General features: G+C 49.1%; 1 pseudogene; it reads left to right on the top strand.

Moving 5' to 3' along the window:
• Positions 1–5,174: 5,174 nt before the first annotated feature.
• LOC115062859 lies at positions 5,175–5,282 on the top strand (annotated as a pseudogene).
• Positions 5,283–7,427: the final 2,145 nt, after the last annotated feature.

Genomic DNA, 7,427 nt, shown 5'->3' with positions numbered 1-7,427 from the left:
GGAGCTCCAGCTCTGGGCAGGAAGGACACAGAAGTGCTCTCTCTCTCTGGTAGGCACACTCATCCTGGGACCACAGTGGCCATCTGCTGTGTCACTGGGTGGGTCCTTCGGTCAACTCCCCTCTCCCCAGGAATGATCACAAATTCTGAGTCTTTCACAGGGCAGGGAGTCACAGGGAGTAGCAGGTTTAGGTGGAGAGGGATGCCCAGCCCAGCGTCCCAAGGGGCTGAGGTCGCAGCTCAACCCTTTTCTGGGTCTCCACTCCCCCTCTGGCAATTTCTCAGGCAGTCTCCTGAGCTTAGGGCTCCTCTCACACGCCAGGCTCTCTAGCCTCCTTTCCTAGCCAAATTCTCTCCCTCTCAACTCAACAAGCGCGTTTGTTTACCCATAGAGACTGAGAAATTGGGAAGGGAAGTTCCTTCATCTTGACTCGCTAACTCCGCCTCCTTTCTTTTGTGAGGTTTCTCCCTCAGTCAATCACTACCTTAGTTTTGGAGACAGGGTCTCTCTGAATGTAGGGCTCCCAGATTTAGCTAACCTCGGCCAGCAAGCCTAGTAGAACACCCTGTCCCTGCCTCCTACGCTGGGGTTGGCTTCCTCTCCTTCAAGATGGGTGCTAGATCCGAACTCGGGTCTTCATCCTTTCAGGACAAGCGCTTTATTGACAGAGCCTCGTGGTCCTCCAAACTTTAACTGGAGACACTGAAACCCAGTTGAGTTCCAAGGCCCACCAAGGGTGGCTTGTTTATCCCTGTATGGCCCAGACTCCCGCAAAGCCTTCCGAACGCGTGGCCAACACTCAATTAGTACATGTTGTTTTCAGATCTAATTAAAAGATGGCTTTGGGTGAGTGGAGGCTTCCTGGGGCTAGGGGGAGACCAGAAGCAGAAAGAGGAGTTATTTAAGGAGGCAGAAGAGAGCTGCAAGGTGACTGCAGCTGGCCCCGTGGGCTGTATCCTTAGAGTGAGCCAAGCATTGGGATTCCTCTCTCCCTGCCTCAGGGAGGCCAGTGGGTCAGGCAAAGGCTGGTGTCACTATCCGTCACATCGGGTGACAGCCGGAGGGAGCATAGGGCCCATTCTGGAGGACGCTTTCAATCAACATTGGTTCAGCTTATTCCCTCTGAATGACTCTGGGATGTAAATAAAATTAAGTTAATGTTACTGAGTTTGTCTCTAGCCGGGGTGATAATGGGCTGGAGCGATGCTGCTGCCCCTGAGGACGGCAGTTTGGACAAACAGCAGCCTGGTGGGCTTTTCGCCTCTTGGCATTGGGGGAAACAGCCGAGTACCAGACACGTACAACCTGCTACCTGCAGCCACATGTGCCTCAGGACAGCTAGGAACAGAGAACCAACACACAATGAGCTTCCTCCTCCTCTTCCTCTTCTCCTTCTTCTTCTTCTTCCTCCTCCTCTTCTTCCTCGTCCTCTTCTTCCTCCTCCTCCCCTTTTTTCTTCTCCTCCTTTTTTCCCTCTTCCTCTTCTTCCTCCTCCTTCTCCTCCTTCTTCTTTTGGGTTTTCGAGGCAGGATCTCTGCGCAGCCCTGGTTGTCCTGAAACTCAGAATGCTGCCTGTCTCTGCCTCCTGGGTGCTAAGACTGAATGTATACACTACCACCACCATGCAGGTTTCAACACAGAATCTTAAACTTACTTTAAAACACCATCAGATTTTTAAATGATTTTTATATATTTTGTAACTCAATTGCATGATTGTGTGTGTGTGTGTGTGTGTGTTTGGTTGTTGTTGTTGGCTGGTTGGTGGTTGGTTGGTTTGAATTTTTTATTTTTATTTATTTATTATTTTTTTTTTTTTTGGTTTTTCGAGACAGGGTTTCTCTGTGTAGTCCTGGCTGTCCTGGAACTCACTCTGTAGACCAGGCTGGCCTCGAACTCAGAAATCTGCCTGCCTCTGCCTCCCGAGTGCTGGGATTAAAGGCAAAGGCGTGTGCCACCACGCCCGGCTTGGTTTGAGTTTTTTAGGGTCGGGTTTCCATCTTTACAACAGCTATGGCTGTTCTGAAACTCACTATGTAGACCATGGTGGCCTTGAACTCAGAAAGATCCACCTGTCTCTGCCTCCCTCCTAAGTGCTGGGATTATTGGCATGAGTGGATCTACTTGGAGCTGACACTGTCTGCCACATTGTCAAATGGGTGGACATGCCTGATAGCCATCAGTTGTGGGGGCTGGGAAGTTGTATCACTACCAGTCTCCCTCTGTGTCTGACTTACCCTATATGGGTGACCTATCTACTCTCCACGGACACCTCATGACCCTGAAGGCAGGGCCCACTTTGAAGAACTGGGTTATATAATTGATGGTCATGGCACACGGCTTTGGGCCTCGGTCTCTGTTTCCTGGTCCACAGAGATGTGCACAAGCTCAAGTTCTCTTTACTACAAGTGCTGAAGGTCACACACCAGACTCTCCCTACCCGACAGACTGTGCCCTCTAAACCCAAAGCCAAAAATAAGCCCTTCCTCCCTTAAAGTGCTCCTTCTTCTTGTTCTTGTTCTTCCTCTTTTTCTTCTTTTTTGGTTTTCGAGGCAGGGTTTCTCTGTACAGCCCTGGCTGTCCTGGAACTCACTGTGTAGACCAGGCTGGCCTCGAACTTAGAAATCTGCCTGCCTCTGCCTCCCAAGTGCTGGGATTAAAGGCATATGCCACCACTGCCCGGCTAAATTGCTTCTTTTAGTTTCTTAAGACTTATTTTTATTTTTCTGCATGTCTCCATGTGTACCATGTGTATAGGTGTCCACAGAGGCCAGAAGAGGGAGTCAGATCCCCTGGTGCTGGAGTTATAGGGTAGTTTGTGAGCCACCCTCATCCCCTCCCCTCCCTGCCCCTCAATGTCAGTGCTGGGATCTGAACTCATGATACACACACACACACACACACACACACACACACACGGCAGGGGAGGGAAGAGACACACACAGACACAGACACACAGGCACAGACACAGACACAGACACAGACATAGACACAGAGAGATCTATCCCTGTTTTGATGGGATTACATCATATCTCAATAGACTGTGATTCTCTCTGCCCACAGGATGCTGCCCTCTGACTCTGTCTTTCTAAACCTAAGGTCGAGAGACAGAAGGAAAGAAAGAAGGAAGGAAGGAAGGAAGGAAGGAAGGAAGGAAGGAAGGAAGAAGGCAGTCCTCAGGATTTCTTTCCAGGCAGAGCTGCCTCAGTTAGAGGCCTCAATAGATTATGATTCCCCAGATAGGAAGACAATTCAGTCACTCTAGGGAGAGATGCCATTAACAAAGACATTCCGGAGAGGAGGCAATTTTCCAATAGAAACATCCTCCACTCCTGGAATTTGCCCTGATGAGAGGAGAGGGCCAAGGCCCCGCCCCCATGCCCTCTCACCTCTCCCTTCAGCCATCTCCGTTTACAGAAGGAGCTGTGGGAAAATAATCCTGTGATTTTTAAACTCTATTTATAAATCTCTTCAAGCTTTCATGTGGCCCAGAAGAAAGCCTGACCGGAACATTCCAGATCACAGAGGAAATCAAAGGGTGTGCTTACAACCACGGACAAAGCCTGAGGACAGAAGTCTCCTGGGACCGTGGGGTGGGCTCGTGGATTTGAAATCACACACACACAAAATTAAATTAAATTAAATTAAAGTCACACCTCACCTCCGGTCCTGGAAGTCCCACCAATCTGATTGGTGTGCATGCCTAAGTCTGTCCCTGGCAGGATTTCTGACTTTTGGAGCCAGTTGAAAAAAACACGATCTTAAAGTACATCTGCAACCTGAAGAATGCCCATTGGCAGCGACCTTCGGTCTGCCAATGTTTGAGGCGTCGTCGTCCGTGGGCTTAGTGGGTGCGATCTGACAGCTAATGCTCTGAGACCCTAGACTCAGTTCTCCTCACTAGAGCATCTTTGGGCGGATACTGACAGGCACAGATGGGTGAGGGCTGCCTGCAGTTTCTCACTGCTCTTCTCTGTCAGTGATGTTTCTCAGCGCAGCCTGACCCAACCAGGTACTGTGGAGGGTGTTAGCATTCTGTCTAAACTCCACCCCACAGTTACCTGGCAACAGCCAGGTATGCTCCTCCCCACAGTTACCTGGCAACAGCCAGGTAGGCCTGACCCACTATAAACGGGGCTGCTTGCCAACTCCTCCCTCTTTTTGCTTCTCTCTTGTTCTCTTGCTCTCCTGCGCTCTTGTTCTTCCTCTCCCCTTCCCATTCCATCCCCCTCTCTCTCCATGTCCATGGCAAGCCTCTACTTCTCTCCTCTCTCCTCTCTGCCTTTCTCTGCCTCTACAACCCTCTTAACTCCCCTCCCCGTGTCCTGAATAAACTCTATTCTATACTACATCATCTCGTGGCTGGTCCCTCAGGGAGAAGGGATGCCTTGGCATGGGCCCGCTGAGACACCCCCTCCCCCCACACCTCACCACACCTCCATAGAACATAACACACACACCTTTTTTTTTTTTTTTTAAAGATTTATTTATTTATTATATATAAGTACACTGAAGCTGTCCTCAGACACTCCAGAAGATTGCGTCAGATCTTGTTACGGATGGTTGTGAGCCACCATGTGGTTGCTGGGATTTGAACTCCAGACCTTCGGAAGAGCAGTCGGGTGCTCTTACCCACTGAGCCATCTCACCAGCCCACACACACCCTTTTTAATGATATATTTATTTTTATTTATATGAATACACTGTAGCTATCTTCAGACACACCAGAAGAGGGCATCAGATCCCATTACAGACGTTTGAGAGTCACCATGTGGTTGCTGGGAATTGAGCTCAGAACTTCTGGAAGAGCAGTCAATGTTCTTAACTGCTGAACCATCTCTCCAGCCCCACCCCCTCTCTCTTTCTCTTTTTTATAAACACATCAAAGGGGGGACTTGTCTAGCCCACACTGTGTGTCACCAGGCTAAGAGTCGATGGACGCCCTAGAGATCCATCCTCTTCTCTGTGAATCTCTATGTGTAAGATTCGCAGCAGAGGCCCCGGCAGATGCCAGATGCCTGCTTGTCCTCCCTGCCACAGCCCTCCGCTCAGGGCTCAGCCTGGCACATAGGGACGCTTCCTGGGCTCTGGGCTTCCAACACAAAGTCCAGGAGTTCCAGAAGTGGCTGGGAATGAGAGCTGGAAAGAAAGAGCCCTAGATGGCTTTCTAGAGCCTTCTGTAGAGTTATACCTTTGGTGTGCGATGGCTGCAAAGAGCAGCCTCCTTGGTAGTGTATGGAGCCTATTGTCTATATGGGTTGCCTCAAGAGACCTTGGCGACAGTTTTCTGGCAGTTGACAATCAAGTCTCTGATCACAGTGCAGCCCTGATCTAGGCTCCAGACAGGGATGTGTGTGGCCTTTGGGAGGACCCAGGGCACAGTGGCCAGGTCATCATGTCCATCCGCACCAAGCTGCAGAATAAGGAACATGTGACTGAGGCTCTGCGCAGAGCCAAATTCAAGATCCCTGGTTGCCAGAAGATTCACATCTCAAAGAAGTGGGGCTTCACTGAGTTTAATGCAGATGAATTTGAAGACAGGGTTGCTGCGAATCAACTCATTCTGGATGGCTGTAGTGTCAAATATGTCCCCAGTTGTGATCCTCTGGACAAGTGGAGAGCCCTACATTCCTGAAGGCTTCCACAGTGCCAAATATACCCTACCAAATCATGTTCAATAAAAAAATCTCTCATCAAGTCTGCTTAAAAAAAAAAAAAAGTCATTCAGGACAAACAGGATGAAATAAGACTCTCTGTCCATGACGCTAATCTCTCACCCTGTCTCTCCATACCCAAGGATGAAGGGCCTTCCCTCCAGCATGCAGCTGTACCACCACACGGATAGGGCTGAGCCTGACTGCTGAGCCAGCATCCCTTCTTTAGCTCTGATGGATGATAAATGATTGGACGTAGTGTGTGTGTGTGTGTGTGTGTGTGTGTGTGTGTGTGTGCGCACGCACGCACACACGCATATGCACATGAATGCACACACTAAACAGATGGGGGAGATGAGGCAGACATAAACAGGATGGAAACAGGAGGCAAAGCGAAAGAAAGACATAGGAAAACTGGATAAGGGAACTGGAGAGATGGCTCAGAAATTGAGATCATTGGCTGCTCTTCCAGAAGATGGGGGTTCAATTCCCTGAACGCACATGATGGTCCACAACTGATGCCTTCCTCTGGCCTCTGAGGGAACCAGGACCACAAGCAGTGCACAGATATACGTGCAGGCAAAACACCCACCCATACACGGAAAAACAAAAAAATCAATAACAAGGAAAAAAAAGGCCCACGGAGACAGGAAGACAGAAGAGGTTAGGAGGGGATCTGAATAAAATGAGATTCTCACCAAGACCTGGGAGAGCCGGAAGAGCCACTGAGGTTGGGGCTTATCCCCTCCCCATGCCTTGGTCCCCACACCTGTAACATAGGGATGAAACTGGGACTTAACCTTACAGGGGTGTTGTAGTGGCTTGGTCTAGTGCTGCTGTGGGTTCAAATACTAAATTCTGTATGCCAAGATCTGGTTGCTCCAAGACAAGGAGATCCTCATGTCTGTCAGCTTTTGCTGCACAAACCTTGCTCCCCAAACTTATCCCTGATTGGCTAATAAAGATGCCTACAGGCTGGGCCGAGCAGAAGGGAAAGGGCAGAGTGATGCAGGGACCATGCACGGGGAGGGGAGAAAGTACAGAGAAGAAGGCAGTCATCGTGGGCTAGGTGGGTCGTAAGTGCACAACCATCAGGATCGGCTTGTTGGAATGGGAGTGGCCCAGGTAGAACTCGGCAAGTGATATTTCCGGGTTATTGACCCAGAAGTAGATAAAATAGCACAGAGCGTTGATATCTGCCCAGCTCAAGTGCTTTTAAGGAGCATTATAAACATAAAGGTTTTTGTGTCTTTTATTTGGAAACTAAATGATCTAAGATGGGGTAGAATCCCCCAAATAATATTGATCACAACAAATATTAATAATTTTGATCATAATATTATGTGGATCAAACAAGTTAATATACCTCCAAGTATTTAAAGCTATGCCTGGCTGTCTTAGTTCACTAAACATAAGTATTATTATTACCGCTATATATTTGTGTGTGTTCATGTGTTGTGTACACAGGAATGTATAGTTGCATGTACTTTTTTTTTTTTTTTTTTTTTGGTTTTTCGAGACAGGGTTTCTCTGTATAGCCCTGGCTGTCCTGGAACTCACTTTGTAGACCAGGCTGGCCTCAAACTCAGAAATCCGCCTGCCTCTGCCTCCTGAGTTCTGGGATTAAAGGCATGCGCCACCACACCCAGCTGCGTGTACTTTTTGAGAAAGCGTTGGACATATTTCACTAGACTGGCTAGCCAGCAAGCCCCAGGAATCCTCTGGTCTCCACGTCCCTGGCTCTGGAGTTTCAGGTCCACGCTGCTGAGCCAGCTT

The sequence above is a fragment of the Mus pahari genome, chromosome 21 (genome assembly GCF_900095145.1).
Source record: "Mus pahari chromosome 21, PAHARI_EIJ_v1.1, whole genome shotgun sequence".
Classification (NCBI taxonomy): Eukaryota; Metazoa; Chordata; class Mammalia; order Rodentia; family Muridae; genus Mus; species Mus pahari.
Note: the sequence above shows the minus strand (reverse complement) of the source record. Positions and strands in the feature narration are given on the sequence as shown.